Genomic DNA, 22919 nt, shown 5'->3' with positions numbered 1-22919 from the left:
GTTCGCAACGGGTACGGAGCGTTAGAACCGTTACCTTTGACAGACCCCGGAATAAAAGGATTTTAATTCGCGGTACATTTTCGCGAGCTTCATATAATTATTCGTGTTCCTGTAATCGTAAAACTGCTGCATACTCTTCTTCCAGTTTTCCTGTTCCTTCACTCCATTCCTTTTGATTCACATTCCTCCGAAGAACATTGAAATTTTTCGAATATAACGCGAAACATGTAATTAAATATAAACGCCGGTGAAATGGTACGTTTTATAGTTCGAAAATACATCTCGATACGGTAGACTGTTCGATTGGAAATCCAATACGGTTGAGATCGTTTTTTTATTAAATAGTACTTACTAACGGAAAAAATCGACAATACCGCGATCGTAACTTCAAGCTGGACGTATCCTGACGCAGTTACGGGTTCACGGTATTAATAACTTACGACTGTCGTTATCGCCCTGCTCGGCTGATTAACTTTACGTCCCGTCCTTCTCTTGGTCTCTCCCGTCCGCGTCCTCAATTTCCAGCGACGTTTTACGTGCCTTCGGCCCGAAATAAAACTGCTCCGGGCGTCTCTCAATCAGATGCCATTCATGGATCGTAAAGTAAACGGGCAGCGCCCTATAGGGGACGACTTTGTGTATCCGTGGCCCAATGAGCTGAGACTTATACGCAACTTGATCTCTCATAATGTACATCCGGTCTCGACGTCAAATAACGCGACTCTCTCGAAACGGATTTACATTCGCATCCTACGCGAAAGCTTTGCGAAGCTTTCGATATAGACGCGTCGGTTGTTTATCTTATTCTTTACAACCTAATAAATCCTATGACGAATGAGAGATCATCTGAAGAGGTTCATCTATTAGAAGAATTTCGATAACTCCAAAGATTTGAATCGTTTATTAAAGATGGACAGACAGGAATATTGTATAGTCATCATTTAAAATATCTTATACTCAAATTCGATTATCTCTGTTTTAAATAGTTCAAATAAAAAGCCAATAATTCCCATGGAAGATCAAACTGGTAGAGTTTACGATTACAGTCCGCCATTCTTTAATCGACGCACCAGTTTACATTCCACAAAAGAAAACCGGCAACCCTTCCAGTAACTCGAACCAAATTCCCGAATCGCCATGAAGAGCTTTTATCGAGTTTCATTGCGCGCCGGTTCATCGACTGGTAGACGCGGAAAGCCGTTTCATCTGCGGAGAAACATCCCCCGTGCCAAGGATCGCGCCTAAGACGGGAAACTAGACAGCGGCGAGACAAGGGGGATGGAAAAGGCTGCGATCCTCGCGCCGCCTTTGATACGCAAGGAAAAAAAAGGGGATGGACCGGTCGCACGCGCCTCGCATTTCTTTTTCCACTGACATTGGAGAGTGATTAAAAACTTGATCCCGGCGTGTTTCTCCGTCTCTATCCGATCCATCAGTTTCCCGAGAGTTCGCATCAGCTCGTCCTCTCCTCTTTCGTTTACGATATAGGAGAGCGGACAATATGGCGGAGTAATTGTTGTTCGGAGCCGGGAGAGAGACAGGGAAAGAGGGGCAGAAGGAGGGAGGGTCCACGGTGGCTAGAAGCAGAAGGGAGCAGGAAGGAGGTCCGATAGTGTCGGATTACTGCCGGTATTGTGAAGTCCAGACGTGGGGAGGACGGAAAGAAAGAAGACGCGACGCCGGGAGTAACATCGGGCGTCTTGGAAGATCGCAGGGGTCGGCGGAGGTGGAAGCGCGCCACGGCGAGAGTCTAGGAAACGGAAGAGCGAGGATCGAGAGGGTGAACGCGAGAGGAAGAGGGCAGCCGGATGGAGAGAAAGAAGAAGAAGTTATTAGAAATACCAAAAGAGAGTACAATACCACCTAGCTCGAAGTAAAAGAGTAAGGACGCGAAGGTAGTTTCACCCTCGTTCCCCTCCGACCCCTTGCCGCTCGTCGGGGAGCGACGAGGAGGAGCGGGCTTCCTTCTTCCTCGCGAGACAACAAGAGGAAGTCTCGGGCACGGCGAGAAGAAACGTCCGCGGAAGGAGGAAAGAAGGAAAAAAGAAAACGGGGGGAAGATGAGAAGGTAGAAGGGAGGCAGCCATATCTTGGCGCTTTCTTTATTTGCCGCGATTTATTTCACGATGTACACGTACGAGCGTGTACGGCCGAGTACCGGTCTCCCGAGCGGCGGACCCAGCCGAGCGGAAAAATGTGATATTCCCTGACAAATGGACGACGGCGCGGCGGCTCGCTCCCGCGGCCGGAGATCTACGTTTAAATGCGATTGTTTATTTCGTGCTCGATTGCCCGCTAATACCAATTTGCGATATTTCGTGGCATCGACCGCGTCCTGACTGCTTTCCTTTCCCTTCCTTTTTTCACCTGAACGACGGAAGGGCGGAGGGGCGCGCGGCGAGGGTGATGTATCGACCAAATAATTGTCCGAGATCCGACGCGGCGCTACGGGGGTGATTCGCGATCGTCGCCGATGGCGCGTTAACCGAGCCAGCCCCGGCCGCCCCCCGGCCCCGCGCGCCACCGCCGACGGACCGTAATTAAGCCCACTTTAATGCGATAATTTCGATGAACATTTTAATGAAGCGTTCGCCGCTCGTTTTAATAATCGGGCCCGATTATATTTCATACGGCCGGTTATAGGGGCGCCGATATTCAGCCCGCGCCGATTTTTCGAGCCGGTGCGCGTCCTGCGTACGCAGACGTTCCGACTGATTCCCGCGATGCCATGCGGAAAATGAAAAGCGGGATCGTATGCAGGCGATGTTCATTGCAATATGTGGCCGCGCTTCCGATGAATTATTAGGCGTGCTAAAGTGCGACGCGGTATTTTCCTGTCGAATTACGATCGCGGGATTACGTTGTTAATTGAAACGTGTCCGAGTCACGATGCTTTTCACGATGTACAAGGGTTTTCGTCGTGGCGCTTTTAATTGGGAAGATTCGCTAGTTTCACCAGGCGGAATGACTTTGACACCGACGGATAAATTTTGACACGTTGTAACGTTGTTGGAAGGTTTTGCCGAGCGGCTATCCGCTAGTTCGATCCACGGCTAACTCACTTGATAGTTCGAAAATGTAACTCTAAAACACTCTATTACCCCTGGACTCTAGCATCCTACTTTAAATTCTCCGTTAGCGCTCTCCGTGCTGGCTAAACTCTATCACGGAACTTTGAAACTGGCTCTCTCGTCTATACGCAGTCTCTAACTGTCGTGTATGACACTGCGCGAGCGGCGGTTAGCCTTAAGGACACCCCGAGGAATTACACGAACTTCGACGTCTGACAAAGGGTTAGTCAAAGTAATGGGTAAAAAGAGGTCCATTATTTCCAGCGAAGTATAAACTAAGTGTACGACGTACCACGGAAAAATCGCAAAGTGTAAATTTCATATTCTAAGAAAACAAATTGATGCGAGAACGTACTCTGTCAGTGAGATATTATCAGATATAAAAGAATTATCGAAAGCAGAACACGCTGTCCGAGAGCATTTGAAGAAAAACGTTTTCAGCCGGCGTTGCCACGGCGATCCTCCCGCGTTTAATTCTCGCATCAACAAGTTTCCTCCCTACGGAAAATACTCGACGCGGTCGGCGAGATCCCGTGTGTATCTCTCGGCCGTTAAGACCTTGTCAACAAGTAGCGGGAACATCGCGTTTAGGGTTTCGTCTTGCCCGGGAACCGCGTTGAAAAGTCGACGCGGCTCGCCTCTCGAGTATCTACGACAAAAGAATACTCGTGAAGCGGAAAGGACGAGGGGTAGGCAGCGAGTCGGTAAGTGTGAAACGAGGGAAATCGTTCTTCCGCGGGGCCAGGACGGGGGTGGGCTGTTGCCAGTCACCGAGGGGCGAGGGGCGAAAAGGGCGAGGAGGGCGGCGCGCGGAGCGGGGTCGAGATATCGACGGATAGGCGGCAGTATAGACGGCGGTAATTGTTATCCGATAGAGAGCAACCGAAAGGGTTGCCGAAGGATGGATGTGACGTCACCGGGAACAGTTTCACCTATAATTGGATTTGCGATCGGCTCGGGTACGCCTATGCTTCCGGTCGACGGAACGCACCGCGGGAATACATTATTTACGCGTCTCCGTCGAATTTGTGGCGACCGATAACACCAATACTCGCCAATAATCGCGCGGTTACATGAATTCCTGAGCAGTCGGCGGTCGAGTGTTCGATTAGCGGCGGCGGGAACGTTCGATTCGCTCGCGCGGTGGGTGTCGATGGAAATTGTCTCGAAACCGAGCGCGGGGTCGTTGCTCCCGGTCGTTCGGATAACATTTTTTAACGATTCCGCCCGAATGAATATGTTCCGGGGAGGATCGCGCGCTTTATCGGGCGGAGAGGAGAGTCCGGTACACGATCGCGAGTGCGTCAGCAACGAAGAAACGCTGCGTCGGTTGAAAAATCGTGAGCCTTAAGACTCTATTTGTATCCTCCGAGCGCAATTAAAGGGGAGGAAAGATTAGCGACGAGGCATTTAAGAAGGGAAGCAAAGAATCGCGACGAGATTAACGAGCGAAGCGTTCCTCCAATCTCTCCGGTATCTCTTAGAACGCGAAACGCAATTACGGCCGGGAGCTGCAGCGCGATCGGAGGAGGTGAAAGTTTTAATTACCGGTATCAATTCGCATAACTCCGGCAATACGCGGCGAATACGAGGCCCCGTTAGACGCGCGGGGCGAAGTTTCGCGGTGCCGCTACGCTGCTGTGCGCGGTGTCGCGTATCGGCGCGCGTCGTTTCCCAGGAAATTTTAATTGCCGGTGTCTATTAATGCGGGGATCGCTGCGAAATAATATCCGCCATTAATGCCGGCGGTGTAAACGCTTTTACGCGGGACCGCCGGCAATCGCTTGGTCGGCCGCCGATGTTTTCGTTGGTCGGTTAAATATTTGCGACGCAATATTTACGCCGCTCGAGAACGTTTTTCCGTTCCCATTCGAAAATGGCTGGATGAGCGAGTCGATTACGAAAATAAATTTTTCGCGCGTAACAAGTTCCGCGGAACTTCGGTAATTCGTTGGCCGAATGCGTTCTCGCGTAATTGTAAAAAAAACACTGCCGCCGGAGATGTGTAGAAAAGCAAAATAAAAAATCGGTGTATATACCCGAGTAAATTGTGTAAATTGTTTTGTGTTGCTTTTGTGTGCTCTGCACACTATAGGGTTTTGTATGGACCCGCGCTACACGCTGGCGCCATCTTGGCCAGCTTTGTCTCACAGTCATTTAATCACTGGCGCGAACTAAACGTCGTGTGCAGACGCGTTGTGAATTGTTGCAAAGAATTAGTGTAATTAGACTGTTATTGATTGATGTTAAATCTACTTGCAACGTCGATTATCGTCTTTCAAATTTTTTAATAAATCAGTGAATCTGTGTGCTCTTATTACATGAATGTCCTGCAGACGTTTTCCTAACCTAATTTCCGGTAACGTACTCTTCATATACCATTATTATCTTGGTTCATTTGAAAGATATTTATATACTTTTTTCAGAAAATATAATATCATTACTAAATAATTAAACAATTATAGTGTTATACAGTTGTTTTTAATAATATTAACACTTACCCTAAGCAGATTTGGCCGCGCGCTTTTGAAGTTTGCTTCTAGAAACATGCTAACGGTCAAGGCTCGAATAGCGTCCACTTGTTCTTCAGATTTTCACCTGTAAACAACATACAATTGTTTAACATTTTATATAAAAATAACACATAGAGTGTCTAGTTTACTAAACGAGTTCGATACTTACGTTTCGCTCGAATAAAAGTATTCTTTTCACTGAGTTAAAGAACACTAACTGCTCCTCGCACCGCGGCTACGGCCATATTGGATTCTTGATCACGTGACAACATGGCGGTACTAAAATTCAACTTACGAGTTAATGGAAGTTCCGTTTAATGTATTCAGCATTAAATTTTGCACGGAATATCGAAGTGGTTCGATTCATTTGTAATAATGTTATCGAAGAATATTTGCACGATATTTAGAGTGCATTTATTTATGCTAAATAAACGTGTGCAACATATTATTCCGCTCGATGAACTCGAATGGAAGCTTAATGGACGTGTTGAAACGCGTTCGATAAGAGCCGGTCTAGTAAAGAATCGACGAAGGAATATTCGTAGCCGACTAATAACCGTGATTTGAGGTGCGAGCTTTACGCATTAATAAGATAAATTAGCCCTATTCAGGCCGGCTCTTCTGCAATGCGCTTCGCCACTCTCGATCACCGGTTTGACTTATCGTTACGTATGCAGAGAACACATTTCACACTGATATGCTCCGTATTTGCGGCCACTGAATTGCACTGATTGTATTCTCATGCAAAATATGTCGTCCATAATGGCCGGACGGCGTTCCCTCTATATCTCCAATTACAGCGTCCTGGCGTAATTGTTATCGCGCGTATTTTGCATCTTGCGGTATCTTCCGTCCTCCGTAATTTCGGAAAATTCATCTAAAAGACGACAATACGTTCTTTAATTAAACATTGTGTTCCAAAGTATTCTTGTTTAGGAGTTACGTTGCTCCTTTAAAACGGAAAACGGCTAATGAGCAATTAACGGAATTACTTTCGTTTTAAAAACTCGTTATTTTCCTCTCGGACGAGGCGAATTTGTTTGTAGAAACAAAAGGGTTGACTAACGTCGTTACCAACCCTTCTCCGTCTCAGATGTCGGTAGGCCAATCTCCTTGCGCTGTTAATAGGATTGAGACCTTAATCAATCAGACATAGCGTAATTAACGTAACCTTTTGACAGCCGTTCCGTCCGGGACGAGAACACCTGACGTGGATTTCTTTAATCAGTCACTTTCGGCGATGGGGACGGCCGAGGGACGCGACCCACGTGAAAAATAGAGGAGGGAGACGAATGAGAAATAAGTTGAAACGCGAAATGAATCGCGCAAGTGAGACTGACAGGCAATTTTTTAATCATTGAAGGCTGCTAACTGCCGGCGAAGTCTGCCGAGATATTGCGATGGACTTTCGCATATAATAACTCGTGACAAATTCCAGTGTTTCAGTATTTAAAAGAATTGAAAGCTTTTAATAATAAGAGGAAAGCAGAATTTAGCAAGTTTCAGCGTTAACCTACTCTAATTGCGCGATGTGTAATAATAATATTCGTGAAATATTTAATAATAATGAAGCGTAACGTTATAGTGGTTCATTTATAAATGTCACTGGTTTCAATGAATTCTAATATTCTCGAAAATATTCGATCGAGCACCCCCCGTAATATAACGAGCCATCACGGAGACGTCTTCTTCGCATTATCCGTCAGAGTCACCGCTCACTTTGTTCTCACCCTTCGGCTCCGATTCGTCCCTAATTTCGAGATCGCGCCCGACAATTTGACTTTCTCGCTTTCCACTTATCCCGGAAGCTTCGAGGTAAATTACCGTTCATTTTTCTCCGTCATTTGAGCTCACCCTCACGGGCATAAACTTAAAACTCGTGGATACAAGGAGTTCTCTTTCATTTCGGTGAATCCGTCCGGGCAGAGGGAACGACGGCGAAGGGTAATGAAGGAGCACCGCTCGCGTAACGACGCTGTAAAGGCGATTGCCGAAGATTTCCCGAAGCAAAGTGGTCGCGAATTGAAATGTCCGACTTCTATTTCTGGATATCCGATGATTGTTGCGCGCTTTCGAGCTTCGAAACATTTTCGCCGGAGTTCGCTCTATGAAATGTTACACTGTCGCTGAAAGTTAGCATCGAGAGAAGGGTGCTTCTTCAATTTGTAGAGGGAGCTGTGAGTGAACAGCACCCGGAACCTGGCATCGGGATTGATCGGTCGGAACTGTGAAATATCGCCACGGCCGATGACGTATTTCATTTCGTTCCCCCGCTCGTTGTTCTCCTTTTTTTAAGACAGCCATCACGAATATCGACCACCCTTCAATCGACGCAGCACACGTCCGAAGAAAAATCTGCGCCCGTGTTTCAACGGAGACCGTGACTGACGTCGTCGATCGGTGACTACGCGGTACAGTTTGGCTCCGCGTGTAAACAGATGAATGGACATAATGGAAAATAACGAAGAATAGAGAGTAGCCTGTTGCATTTGACACACGGTCCTTGCTGAAAATAATGTATTTCATATGTAGGAATGATTTCATTGAAAAACGTTCGCAAACTGCGAAACGATGCGACAATATTCATCCGTCTTCTCTGATTCCTTTGGAGTTCAGCTTACAAAATAACGAGACTACGTAGTCGAAATTTTCATTGGAATTTCTGGAAGTCACTTTGAGAAGCTGAATATTCGGATAGATATCCTCGGACCGGTTCTTATAATAGAAACGTGCGCGTAGAGAATCGAGCGAAGGATCGAGACTAAGGAAAGCCGAGTTAATTTTTACCATTACTCCGCGCGGCGTTGTCCTTCCGCCCGTTCCCGTCTTCCCAGACTTTTATCCTGATGAGCACTAGACAGGGTGTGGCTGATTCTGTCAAGGAAATTTAGCGGCGATTCCGGCGACCAGCAATTAGAGGAAGTAGGTGCGCGTAAAGTTTCTTCGGGCCGTAATGGAGCGGGGAAGGCTTTACGATCGCCGCTTATCCGAGGGAATACCGAAGGTTAGAGAAGCTGTCTTAATTTGAAACGTTCGAGCTTCATTTACCGGCGAATTTCAATCGGCATTCGGGAACGGGGCTCCCTTAATCGCGCGATAAACTGCGCTCACGTTAATTACGCGGGCAGAAACACGCTACGGATCCTGTCCCCGTGTGCCGCGCTGAAAATCAATCGCTCACGGACGGAAACTAGTAGAAATCTTCTCCTCCGTCGCGATTTCAACGGCTTTATGCGCGAACTTCCCCAGATGCTCTCGGAATTACCCACAAGATCAGCGTGCGTCGGTTGAATCGCGAGTAGATTGCGGAAGTTTACGCGAGCGTCCATTTTTACAGGGCGCTATAAAGAGACCGTCGCTAAAAACGATTTACCTCGCACATAATTTCGTTAAACACTATTCAAACCTCGCTGTCCGTTCTTTGAATTCTTCAGCCGTTGGAACCGTAAATGTCGCGTGACGCTTAAAACAAGCTCAACAGCCAGACACAGACGAGTTAAACTAATAATACGGTGTTAATTGCACCGTAACGAAAAAAGCCAGCCCGATAATCGAATGATCGTCAATTCTGTATGCCGATACGATCGAACTCTCGAACCCAGACTCTTGTTCCATCGGTTCCGCGCTAATTCGATATCAGACGTGCATTAATAATTCGCCGAACCGCTCGGGGACGGTTCGTGGTTCGCGTGACCAGGGGTAAATATTACAAAAGTCAGGGTACTCGTCGGGAATGATCGAAGAATAAGAGAACGGCGGGTGGCGCGAGCGTCATAGGAAGGGAATCGATTACGCGAGCCTCGTCCCCGATCATTCGGGCAATTAAAGCGAGGATCGGCGGGATAGTCGCGTGCATTATTTGTACGGTAATGCTCGGCTCGATAGGAACGATCAAGCTCCGAGCCGACAATAATAACCGGCTCTCGGGGTCTGCTCGAAGCAGATTACGCGGAGAAGCACGCGGTCGCGGGTGTGCGTGAGCGTGTGCACGTGCAGACACGCGCGGCCATCGCCACGTACGACTGGAGTGAAGGGGGAGAGAGATGAGCGAACAGGAAGAGGAACAGTGAGAGACAAAGAGAGAGTGTGTGTGAGAGAGAGAGAGAGAGACTTGTTCAACCGGCAACGAAGCCAAGGGTTTGGCTGCTGGCGGCGGCGCGCAGCGTCACAACTCATCCTAATTACATCTACCCTCGTTTCCGGATTCGGCAGCCTTCCTCCCTTCAAGAGGGTACACTAGCACTTAATTAGTATTGCCAACCGGACTCGCCGGCGCTCCGCGCGCCCGCGGAGCACGCTGCAATTGAGACGTTTAACTATATTTCCGCCCCCGAGGACTATTACCACTTGATTTACGACGCGCCGCGCCGCGCCGCGGAGAACCGTCCCGGTTTTCTTGAGCGCGGCCACACGGATCGGCCTCGCGACGCTTCCAGCCTTCGTTCCCGATTGAAACGCTCCCCGGCTCTCTCTTCGTTGCCAGCCAGTCGGGATAATACGAAAATGATTGTTACCCCGCCGAAGTGAATTAGCGGGCGGCGTTATTGCGGCGCAGCCGAAACGGTCGATATTCCTTACTCGCGACAACCGCAATGCTTCTCGACGAGTTAACGTCGCGGGTCTGGCTGGGAACACGCGTGTTTCGGGGCGAAGCTATTAGTCACGTTTTGCTAACCCGGTTGAACTTTAATATGTGTAACAATCGTGTTACGCGTGATTTACGTGGCTGCGAATGTTTCGCGTGCGATGCTCGGGTGTGTTCCGTTTGTACGGGTGCGTTCTTGAATACGAAGGATATTCGGGTTGATGGAAGTCGTCTTGCGATGAGCTGGGAGGATATATTCTAAGGAGAAATGATCGCTGGTTGGTTAGTCTGAGATGTACTTTTATGAGCTCTCGGTGGAACTTGGTCGTCGATTCCATTTCTGCACGGTCATGAAACGATCGGGAAGGCTCTCGCGTTGGATCGTGGAAATCGTCACGAGTTTCGGTTATTGTGCGGGAGATCATCGTGTCGGAGAAATGTCCTCTCCTCGGAGTAGAATATCGCAAACGTTCGGCACAGTGGGCGTTTAATGAAGCGTCGGCCGAATTAATTGAAACGAATTCACGGTGACTAATGAGGCGGTCGCTGCTCGAGTCCCGGGATATAGATATACATGACAGCCTGAAGTGAGCCGCTCCGGTTTCGCGAATCATTTATAATCGGCCGCTAAAAGTATCTTAACGCTTGTATGGCGTAAAAAATGAATCGGTCCACCGACTCGAGCCCACCAGCAATTTCATCCCGCCGGTGCATCACTTCTAATTACCAGAGATTTATTAACGTTGTCCCTGTTAAATCCACTCCGGCTACCGCGGCGTACTCGCCTGTCGCGTTCCCCGCTGCGAACAATTTCGCTCGTCCGCGATATTATCACTGCCAAATGGATCCGCGATCAAGTTTATTACTATCAAAATGATCAGAGATTCGTCGAGACATGCACGATCTCGCTGCTGCTATAACTCCGTCTAATCTAGCCACTCGAATTAATAAATAAAACGATCCGCCTGATAAAAATACGTTTTTATTTTCATTTTCTTTCCGCTTTCCGGTTTGCCGACCAGATTAGATATTGCATAATACATTTCAGTTTCGAGAAGACTGATGGACGATCGTGGTCGCGTTATACTTTCATCCATTCCGGCGATTCCAACTGCCTGCGCGTTGTAAATTCAAACTCTGCGCGTGTTCACGCTTTTTCTTACACCGAGATATTTTCGAATCGCTGGAAGTATCGTTGCTCGGAAAGAATTCCTTGGCCAATAGCGCTTGTTCCTTAGAGCAGCTTCAATCCTGCGCAACGCGGTTGACAGACGAATGAATTTCATCCCAATAAATTCCGCATACTACAACGAGCTAACCGTAAACGCATTCATTGCTCCCGCGCATCCAACCGGCGGCCTACAATACGCGCTGATGACGAAATCTCCGTGTTAGCGTGACCGCCCGAAATGAGACACATTCAAATGCTTACCTTGATTCGCCCGTACGAAATTACCCGCGAAAATTGCAGACAAGTGACTTGTTATTCTGTGCGGGGCCACTACCAACGCAAATTGTTCGAGGGAATAACGTTGCTTGCCTGAACAGACCAACAGAGGAAAAACGTCGTCCTCCTCTGACGGGTCACATCGAATATGGGGATTTATTTGATAAATATATTATGCACGGCATTAAATATCAAATGCTTTAAATATATGATAACGATATATAACCGTAAGTGTTATTGATCAAGAACTATGCATAAATTATTTCTTTCTGGTACTGCGAGCGATTGCCGATAAAGGATTCTTTCAAAATTGTATTACCCATGGTCAATTCTAAATCGCAACTATCGAGTGCATCCAACGAACTACAAGGAACTCTAATTCCATTCCATTAAGCGGCCAGATTAGACTCGGTCGGGTCTGATCAAGTTCCAATTTCTTAAAAGAGCGTTGCTGCGCTAATCTATTTCCCGAAGTTCCCGGGAACGAAGACCGACAGGGCAGCGGCGGGGGTTGAGGAGGACGGGGGTGGCGCGGGCTTGTTGGAATAATTAGCGTGATGGAACACTTATCTAAGTATCCGCGGTAGGCCCGCACAATGGCGCGGCGGTGAATCTTGAAGCCGACGGGGGCATAGCTTCAGCCGGCTTCTCCCCATTGGCTCTGTAATTTCGATAATTACGGGTTAATGCGTTTAGCTGCGGCGACACACGTACCCCGGCAACATGATTCCGGGGCACCCGTAAGATACCTGCAAATTAATTAAGCGGCTGCCATGGTTTGCCGAATAGTATGTGTTTATCGGAAGCCAGCGCCGGAATGTAGATCTTGTCTTCGTCGAAGAACATAATGGCTGCCGGAATTCGACCCCGTGTTTGCTCGTCGCTTGTTACCCCGAATCTATCCCGCAGTTACTAACTGCGACACTCCGCGTTCGTCGGAACGACAGTTTAACGATCCCTCTTCGTATTTGTTCGCATTATTGCGAGGCTCGATGCGACGGAAAATCGTTATCAACAACGATTATCGCACGAACGAACAACAATATTCACAGAGTTCTTTAACCTAGAATGAAATTAATCGATACCTAAACAATGGTTAATTTCCGAGAGAAATTTCGTAACATTCGTTCCCAACGAACGATTCCACAGAACCCATGTAAGCGATAACGGTGATCATAAATCCCCGGAATAAACGTCTATACCATTCCGAGACAATTCGCAACTTCAAACACCGAAGCTCCGTGTCGTTAACAAGATAAGTTTTCCGTCTTATTCAAACATTCAAGTTCTCCAATCAGAACTCTTGATCATCGCATTCTTCTTGCCGGCGACCGAGACATCCTTATTAGCGAAGTAACGCTGAAAGTTCCAACGCTCGAAGCTCCACGGGAAAAGTGTTGCGAGTTTCTTTGACCATCTGTGACCGGATTCCCGGCCGCCGTAGGAACGCGCGAACGCCACGGCGAGGGGCGCGCGAGCGTACTCGACGTCAGGATTCATCCCCTGTCGCGGCGTTGTCGACACGCCGTTCAAATTTCGGCCCCGAGTTTTCTCAAAAAGTATTCCCTCGCGGGTAAGAAGCTTCCCTTTATGATGAAACAATATCGTGCGTTGCCTTTCTCCAGCTGCCCCCTCCCGCGCCGCGCCGTCGGCTCTCTCTGTTCCTCCTGTCTCATCCACTCTCACGGTTTTCGTCGCCTCCGCCCTATCTGCATTCCTAGTCCCAACGAGCCGCAAAGGAATTCCAATTTTAAACAAAAGTTTCCTGACGGCGGCAACCTCTCTCCGCTTTCTTTCCCTTCTCCGTCTTTCCACTCCGCCGGCACCCTGGCCGTCCTGTCTCTCCTCTGCGTCGTTCTCTCTCTCTCTTTCCCACCCTCCGCCCTGCAGCCAGCGCGCCGACGTCGACGTCGCGGATTCTAGCGACGCGTTCATGCATACGCCCGGCAGCCCGCTTCTATTTTGCTTATATCTCCACCTTAATCGCTGAGAGGTGAAATGTTTTTCCCCTCCGAGCGCCCCGCGCGGCAGGCCGCGCGCCGATAAAATTGCACTCGCCTTTTAACTTTCTTCGAAAAGCCACCCCCCCACCGGGAAGACACTATTTTCCAAAGAACGCCCGCGTGACAGTCTGACTGCGCCGCCTGAGCGGAAAAGGAAGAAAAACGTGCAAAGCCGGTATCAGACTCGTCGAGCGGGAACGTTGATCGATACTTCTCGCCGGAGCACAAGCGTACCCGTGATTTCCAATGCACAATGCCGTGCGCCGACGATGTTCACGGATTTCCCCGTAGCCGAGATCTGTGTTGACGTCGTCATCCCGCGGAGGCGAAGATATTGTGCGATGTTAAAACGCTTTTCGCGCGCGGAGAGTGCCTCGGATCTTTGTACTCGGCGAGTGGATTGAACGAGGAATGCGCAAGAGGATGGCTGATCTTGGGCAATGAAACACTGTAGTTCTTAACCTATTTCAACTGTATTTAACTGTACACCACGCGAGAAACGTACATTCCATCCTTCGTCTTTCGATCTGCATATTTCCTTCCTTTGCCATGCTCATTCGGTTGAGATCGTTAAAATTAGTTGAGAACGTTTTAGCAAATTCTTCGCGGAACGGAATTTAACAAATCCTACAAACATTATCCATTATACCCGCAATAAATCGCGGCGCGCAGAAATTAATCAGCGGAAACGGCAGACGCTGTCTTCCCGGCCGGCAAATAGAACATGCCCACACAGCTGCCCCAGCTCAGACGTTAAAACATAGACGTCACGGAAGGCGCAATACCCAGGATTATTTCTCGCGCGGGGGAGTAAGAGTGCTCTCCGCGAGGAAGGACGTAGATCCGCGGAGATTGGAGTCGGGGAGGAAAGGGGCGCCAGGCAACTCTAGAATCACAACCTGCCGTCGTGGGAAGGGGGCGAGAGGGCAATGGCGGAGACGGTTCGCCTGTGTTTTCTTTTTGCCGATCGTCGATTTTAATGCCGCGGGGGCAGCGGGAGCGGGGGGACGGGCCGGCGGAATTGTCCGCGTAGAAAAAGCGGCGCTCGCTGGTGGAGAAAATGCGAGCAAGGGCGACGATAAACAAACGCTAATCCATAAATCCTCTTGCAAACGGCAGAAAGCACGCGCTATATATGCGCGGCCGACTCGAGACGTATCAGTGCTGCGTCTGCTGCAATATCGATAAAACATTGATCCCCTATTCGTGCCCGGAGCCTGCCGTATAGGATTCGCAGTGTGCCGGTAGGCAGGCCACCGCCGCCGGCGTCGCTGACGCCGCCACGCCGCCGCGCCTCGCTCGGTCCGTGAGTCCGCACACGCGTACGGAACGGCTGTTCGTGCATACGGAACACCGTTTCCACGGGATTATATTCGACTGCCGTGCGTGCACCTCCTGCACGATACCGGCCTATACATATTTACCCATCTATGTACGTACGGGTACGCGTCTGCCCGTATCGCGATCAGCACGCGAATCACGAACCCCTAGCCGCCAGGAATTCGACGATGATGGAATTTGGGTCGACGGCTGGACGAACTCTTTCTCTTTCTTCCCCCCCTCCCCAGCCGCTCGGCTTTTTTTCTATTTCACTTTTTCGCGTCGAACGCGATCCCCCTTTCCGTCGGCCGCGCGAAGAGCTCCATTTTAGCGCGACTTCGGCTCGCCGGGATCGCCTGACGCAGTTTCTCGTGTCCCCCCGTTCGTGTCTGCCGCGACAGCGCGGCTCGCACGAACGAGGAATTTCGTGGTTTCTATTCCCGATTGAAAACAGACGGCGTCTGGCGTCGATATTCGACGGTGTTCGAAATGATTGAACGGAGGAGATAAACGGAGAATTAATCGAGCAGCGGGAGGAAAGCCGCGCGACTCGAGTGAAAAGATCGCCGGATTCTGTAGACTGTACTTCAGACGCGTCGTTTCGACCGGTGCCCCGGGGGCACCGTAGATTTCCAGCTATCAACCGTGAAATAATCCGAACACGAACACTGTCTGAGCCCTTTCACGAGAGCTCGCGGCGTCGCCGTGCGTGCATCCCATTGATGTTAGATTAATTTTATTCCCGGCTGCGCGCCGCGGCGTCTCTATTCGGGGATCATCTTTTCCGTTTAGGAGGCAGCCAGATCAAAGCGACGGAAATCACGCCCGCGCTACGCCAGCGGTGACGACGGCGACGGCATTATCGCCCGCGATTCCGCTCCACGCCTCCCCGCGGAACACCTCGTATCCTTTCCCCAGCCTCCTCGTACCCGCTTCTTGCCGGATCAAAGCGCGGATTTCCGGCGGGGCAACGAATTGGCAAACTTCTCTCTGAAGATGGAACAGTAATTATAAGGTCGACGACGAGGTAACCGGGTGCGGGGATGAGGGGGCGGCCGAGGGAAAGGGTAAGACGGCCGGTCGAAGCTTGGACCGGCAAAGTCGTAGACGAACGATGGCTCAAACACCGCGCCGCAAAATTCACAATCTAATTCAACTAAGCAAATTACCGGCAACTTCCTGGGCGGTAGCTACGCACGCTGTCCTGTCCCTTCGGCCTGCATTCCCAGAAACTTAGATCAAAGGGGCCGACGGATCTACCACCCTGTACGCCGGCAGCTTGCTCCTCCTGTTTCGGTATATGGTCCGGCCCTCCGGCCCCTCCTCTCCCTCCGCCCACCTTTCATCTCCGCGTTTCATACTTCCGGGGTCTCTGTCCCGGCGAATGCGCGACGAATATCGAATTCTGGCTCCTTGACCGGTGGTCACCGCCGGGAAACCCTGTCGGCGCCAGGGCTCCTTCTCAAATGTTTCGACGAGGGTTGGGTTCCGTGTAACAGGTTACTGCTTGTTATTTCCTAGTCGGGTCCGGTTTTAAAGCGACCCTTGCTCTTAACTTACCCTCGCGTGATTGTTGTTTACGACAAACTGTTGTATAATCTTCTTCGTCGCCGTCTAATGATACTATTCGACGCTCTTTGGAAATTCTCCTTCCGAGACCACCGTTGACGTCGCATTTGAACGGTAACGCAGGCGCCGAGGAATTCGCAGCTGTCCGAGAATGATCGTTAAATTTCACCGTTATGATAAATTGATGGCGGATGGTATCGCGGGCCGGATGCCGGGCCAGCTTCGTCTGACCGGGTACGGGATACGAGCTAAGCCGCGGTCTCCAGGCACGCTTAATGAAGAATTAAAGTCGACCTCCGCGTTCCTATTACGAGCAGCTACGATACACGGACGAGTGGCTAGACCCGTGGATTCCGAGGATCCGCGAGCGGTGCATGTTTGATGCCGGAAGTGCTTCGAGGCCCGGGCCTACCATCCTCTAGCTGCGGTTACCGCAACCTCCGTAGGGTCATTAGCCAACCATTCATTATGCAAGTGCGAGGCAGTATTGCGTCAATATGGGGGCGGCAGATTGTTGGCCCAATCGATAACAATGCGCCGTGTTTACCGGTCGGATAATCAACAAACGCAGCTTCTGCTACCTCGCCTTCGAAGACCAAGCAAGTGGGAATTACAGTCTGCCTCGTTCCGAATGATATTGCGTCCCGGAAGTGTTGCCTACCCCTCTCGCGTCCCTTCAACCAACCTCTGTCTCTCTGTACATTCGTCAGCGTACTCCTCTTCTCTCTCTCTCTCTCTTTCTCTTTCGCTCTGCCTAGCTGTCTCCTCTCCTTATCCACCCCCTTCTAGCGCTGTTCCCGCGACGCACAATGCCTGATCGAAACGACGGCTCGCGAACCAACGGCTGTCTTTATTTTTCGCCGATTGATTCCGACGACGTTCGAAGAATGTCTGATGCTTCCTCTCGACTGCTCCCGAAGACGGAATTCTTCGACGGTGGCGCAATGCGTGCGAGCAAGCTTTCAACCGGAGGATTCTCCGCGACATACGCATAGTTCTATCATACGGGAGAATTATTTGTCGGGAACTTCCTGAGCGAAGATAGTTGAGCTGTAGTCGCGAAGAATGGGAGAGTGTGATATTAAAAATTGCTCGTCGCTTTTCACGTGATAAAGCCGCTTCGAATTATCTTTCCGGATGGCGCTTGAACTTCTGTTTTCTTTTGGGTTGCAGCTCTACCGAGCAGCCGGACGGTAGCAAGCAGATTCTGACCACCAGTCTGACGCGTCACTGTAAGTACCTCCATTTTTCTTCGTATATATTTAATCGGCAGCAAGTGATGATAGTTCGCTATTAGTCAGACAGTGTTCGTTTTCATAAGCTATTCGGTAGTCTTCATAGTAACTACGTTTAATCCAGAAAGCGTGTAAAGTTGTAACAAATACTATGATCTCTACATTTTTTAATCGAACTCCAACGAAAGTTGCTCATCTTAGCCCCAAGAGACCAAGTTTCCAGCCTATACTATCCGGCAATCTCTTCCCAACAGATTCCCGCGTCAACCGCGCGCATGTTACACAAGAGTAATAAAATCAACATCGCTTACCCTAACAATAATAACTCGTCTCCTTAAGTACCAACCCCGACAATCGTACTTCGTTTCAGCCCTCCTCTAAGAAACGAGAACGAGACAACGGAGCTTAACAATCGCTCCTCCCACTTATCTCTCGCCGGTAGCGCGCTTCTCGCGGAAACTCAATGTCGGTCCCGGCCGTTATATAAGGTGTACTTTAATACGTTGGCGGCTGCGATTCTTTTGTAGCCGGCTTTCTGTCACTTTAACGGGCGCGACGGCGGCGAGCGGGGTAGAGGGGGCCGGAGTCGCGACTTTCGCATGGAACTTCCACTTTTGTTTCCTCCGTCCACGCAATAACGACTCTAATCTCCTTACGTTTCCAAGCTGTTTTTGCGGGCCGAACGGGGAGCGCTTACGGCGTTGACCAGTCGGCTATAAGGGACTTACAATTTACTTCCGTGTAAGAGGCTTTATGCGGCGCACTGCGCGTAAAACGTTGCGCTACCAGGGGACTTTACTTAACGTTCATTCCGTTTTACATTCTCCGGAACGGGAGCGGAGGGAAAGTAGTACGGCTTTATTGCAGACAACACCTACTTCTCGGCGACGGCACTCGGCCGTAGGACCTTCATAATGGAAGGAAAACGGACCCGCGCGCCTTTCCTTCCGGCCCGTGCCACGAAATTACCGCGACCGCGATCCGGCGTCTCGAACTTGCCGAACAACCGTCGCGTTCTCGTCGCGAGAGTTTCCCCGATTACCGCGCGACCTTTTCAAACCCGCGGTAAATTGTTCTCCCGACTGTTTCGTTATTCATGCGAAGATTCCTTCAGAGAGATTGTACACTCGATACGTAACATGAAAGCCGAGGAGTCTTTCTTTTAAACGTTAAACGAAGTTTGATGTAACATGCCGAGTGTACCGCCGGTGCTCTTTATTTTCCTTTCTACGTTCGTTTCCGATTGCCTCAAAGATTCTGAAGTGTAAGGGAAACACGTCTGTCCAGTTACTGTCTTATATCACTTGTCTCCGACTGCTTTATACGTCGCAAGAATTTCCTTTCCTAGATACGCTGCAAAGGGAACTGTGACCCTCGCGATGCTATCAGTGTCCCTTTATTTTACTAGAACAACGTCTGAGCGGTGACAGACTAATATCGCTGCTTTTTATTGCCGGCCCTCTCCACCTTAACTCGCTCGCGACGAGTAACTCCTTTTCTTCCCCGTGTTCCGCTCCTTCTGAAAAATACTCGGAACGGCGTGGGAGCGATAAAAAACGTTTAAGCCCTTCGTGATTACCGTCATCAGGATTTCACGTCGCTCCAATTATTATAATACCGCCTCCTAGAAATTTCATCTTTTCACGGTTGCGTCCCGGGATCGCCGGCGCGGGAACAGGTTTCAGCGCATTTTACGGCCGTCTCATCGAGCGAATCATCGCGCGCTCTTGCTTAGAACACCCGCGGGACTTTTGAAGGACAATCCAATTTCCAGGGCCGGCTTCGCGTCACGAGGATATTGTTTTCAAGGGGATTCCGGGACGACTGTATCGAAAGTCTCGATTTCCGAGCGCTCCTTCCGCGATGTTCGCCATCAACAATCGCATTTCCCCGATGTCGCGCGACGATCTCTCCACCCTCCCGCGGTTCCAGCGTCGCGTCGACGGGAATCCCGCGCGCTACGACGCTCCGCGGCGGCCCCGTGTAATTAAATATGCGCACGATACCGCATACTCGACGCAATTACAAAAATTAATCGCATTTCTAGAATTATCTGATCCGACCGGGCGCGCGCGTACTAATTGAACGTTTATTCCGGTTTTCAACAGTCGCGTGCCGATTTAATTAAGTATTTTGTTTCGCCGTGATTACGAATTTGCGCGCGAAATTATTTACTCTGGAAATAATGTTCCGCCGTCGTTTGGAGCCCCCTCGCCACCCCCCCCCGGGGCTCCACCACCGCTCTCGTCGCCGGTCGCTGCGAAGCGTCCGCCGAAACGTTACGCCGCGGCGGTCCACACGCCCCGTCGTGTTTCACTGTTTAACCTTTTTACCCGCGCGGACTCGAGAAATATTTCTTCTCCACTCCTGCGGCCGATGAAAGCCCGGGACAGCGGCCGTCGAGTGTCAACAAACGTAAAAGAAATATTTTCAGGTCGCGGTATAAAACCTTTTAATTAAACATCCCCGTTCCTCCGTAAATGAAGAAAAGATTTTTCATTATGTAAATCTTGGAGGGACACTCTTGGAATCCCTTTGAGTCCCCCCGACCACTCGGCCGCCCTTTCGAACACCGCGAACTGAATACTTCATTCCGCTTCTGGAATTCATTTTCCCCTTAATAATGAAACACGAGCCGCCCCCTTGGTCGAGTTCGCGGTTGTCGTGTATATTCTAATTACCCGTAATCTCGCGGTCGGGTTCTTGAAAATCGCGGCCTATCGCGGCCGCCGCGCGGAGATTAAACGGAACGGGAATAATCCCTCCGATTGTCCTGCAGCGCGTAGACGTAGCGAGACAGTGGTGATGGACAGTCACCATTCGGACGGCGCTTCGATAATCGATGTGTAATTGGCATGAGACGAACTTAATCATTCGCCTATCCCGATTATTACCGGCCCGTCTTTCGAGTGATATGATATGTTTCATTTTCTACAGAAAGAATTTGATATCAGACTGATAGGTATCGACTAAGCTTCAAACTTCTAATTAATTATACGGAGATGGAGGGATAAAATGTACCTGATCTTCAAGCCACTCTGCTACTCACCACAATCGAGCAAGTCTCGCAAAATTCGATTCGATAATTCTACCTACGGATCACACGCGAATCTCTCGATCGACGCTCCATCTTTTTCCATTCCAACCATCAGCGACCTTCCGGCAGTCGATCACGAGACTAGAACGCTTTCCAAACTCAATGACCGCGTCTAGGCTGTTGAGAAATGAGCTGACCACGGTCGCGAAGTCGGCCGATAGTCTAAGCTCGACGACGCCACCGATGGACGGCCGTGGGAGGACACTTCGGTGCGCGGTTCGCCAGCAGCGTAAAACAAATCCGTCTTACTCGAAAGTCCCCCGGAACAGATCAGAGCCTGCAGTCGCAACGGCAGAAGTAATCCCGATCGGAGAATCGTTGAATAGCCGATGCAGCTCGGTGTTAGTTAGAAACCGCGCCCAGCCCGAGGGGTGGGTTTACATCGCAGTTAAGTTTCGCAGTAACGTCCGCGCAGGGCGTGGGCGAGGGGCTGCGACGCTAAACCGACTTCCCCGGTCCCGCTGCCGGCGTGACGACGATACACCGCGCGGATTTACCGACCATTTGGCAAATGAAGACGAAACTGCCTCGTAGATTACCGTGGCCGCGATACACCAACGACAACTCGAACCCCCTAACGCGTCCTCCTGGCCAATCGGAACGGCCGTCCGTCAGTTAACTTCGGTATTTGCCGATGCTTTGTTCCCCCTCGCGTTTCGGGGGTGAGGTCAGAGTTCGAGCTCCGCGAGATTTATGCGGAGATCCGTCTAAGGGTAGTTGCTTACTTTTAAGCAATATGGTTAGCTTAACTGCCCGTGAGTTACGCGTTTGATCGTTGATCGTCTCTGCGCTTGATAGTCGCCTCCCGAAATCCTCGGGAAGCGTTCGTAATTGTGAACGATCTCCACGATGCGGATGGGAAGAGGGTTTATTAGTTCGTAGAGCCGTAGGTGTCTTAAAGGATTGTGTTTATGAGCATCGGAAATTTCTATGAGGCAGATTTTATTACCGGTTCAAAGGAATACTCGTGCCCGATAAGGGAATATCCGGAAGTAATGGCAGAACCTAACTGACAAACGCCGTCCCTAACGAGTCGAGGTCCGACAGTCGCAGAAAATCGACTAAATCATCTCCAGAAGCAATTACAAATCTCACGGTGGCAAGGCCAGAACACAGACCCGCTCTCACAGAACCGGGAAGAGACGCTGACAATCGACCTCGCAATCACTGTAGCCAGAATCACGACCTCGCTCTTCTGATCACAAACGACTCGCTTCTGAAAGGTTTAGCTATGGTCCCGTTTGCCTTCAATCGACTCGTGCTTTGACCTTCCCAGACGGGCGAATGTGGAAATTCTTCTTTGTAATCAATTAAACGGTAATTTCCACTGTACCTTTCCTCTGACAAATCTCTTTCTCTCTCTCCCCCTCTCTCTCTCTCTCTCTCTCTCTCTTCTTCCTTCTCTCTTCCTCGGCGTTCGGTTCGCGACCGAACAACTTTAAGTGTCTTCCGCCGTTCATTGGCACTGTTTAATTGGTGTAATTGCCGTCCCGATGGGCGAAGCACGTTTTCCAGTTCGCCGTGCCGCCCGGTACGCGCGTTTTATTTGTTCCGGATGATTATTGAAATTGCATCGAACGTTTCAACGTCGCTGCCTACAGCGATAGAAATATTCTTTCCGTTCGGTTGGCTGGAGACACTCAACTTCCCTAGTTTTATCGCACGACTCGTTGCATTCCGCGTCGGTCGGACACTCGAAATCAATTTCCAAGCGTCTACGGTGTATAACCGAAAATGACTCGAAGTATCACGGCCGTCTACTCGCGGCGGTTATTCGATTCCGCCGAGGCAAACAAAATTTATGACCGAATCGTTTTACGGCAACGTTATAACCTCATCCATCCTCATCGATTATCGTCGCTTTTAATATCCTCCCTCTCATCCTGGCGAATCAACAGACCCTCCCTCCAACGCAGTCACCTTTGGGATACATTTAACGCACCGCTCGATCTCATTTTTGTTCATGAGCCGGTGGCGCGCAATTAAATCGATACAAAACACCGCGATAGGGATGCGCGTTCGTGCCGCAACTGTTTGACAATTTTTCCCGAGTGTTCACTTCAACGTTTTTTTTTTTCA

The 22919-nt window shown here is 49.9% G+C and overlaps 1 protein-coding gene across 4 annotated transcripts in view; it reads left to right on the top strand.

Moving 5' to 3' along the window:
- The window catches only part of Ten-a (Teneurin-a transmembrane protein), a 587521-nt gene that overhangs the window by 182752 nt on the left and 381850 nt on the right, over positions 1–22919 (top strand). For all 4 annotated transcript variants that reach the window (XM_076371185.1, XM_076371187.1, XM_076371186.1 and 1 more), the window contains exon 3: positions 17682–17740. The gene's annotated coding sequence lies outside the window, so the exon portion shown is untranslated. The remainder of the gene's footprint in view (positions 1–17681; positions 17741–22919) is intronic.

Source organism: Nomia melanderi, chromosome 10, assembly GCF_051020985.1.
Source record: "Nomia melanderi isolate GNS246 chromosome 10, iyNomMela1, whole genome shotgun sequence".
NCBI classification, from domain to species: Eukaryota; Metazoa; Arthropoda; class Insecta; order Hymenoptera; family Halictidae; genus Nomia; species Nomia melanderi.
Note: the sequence above shows the minus strand (reverse complement) of the source record. Positions and strands in the feature narration are given on the sequence as shown.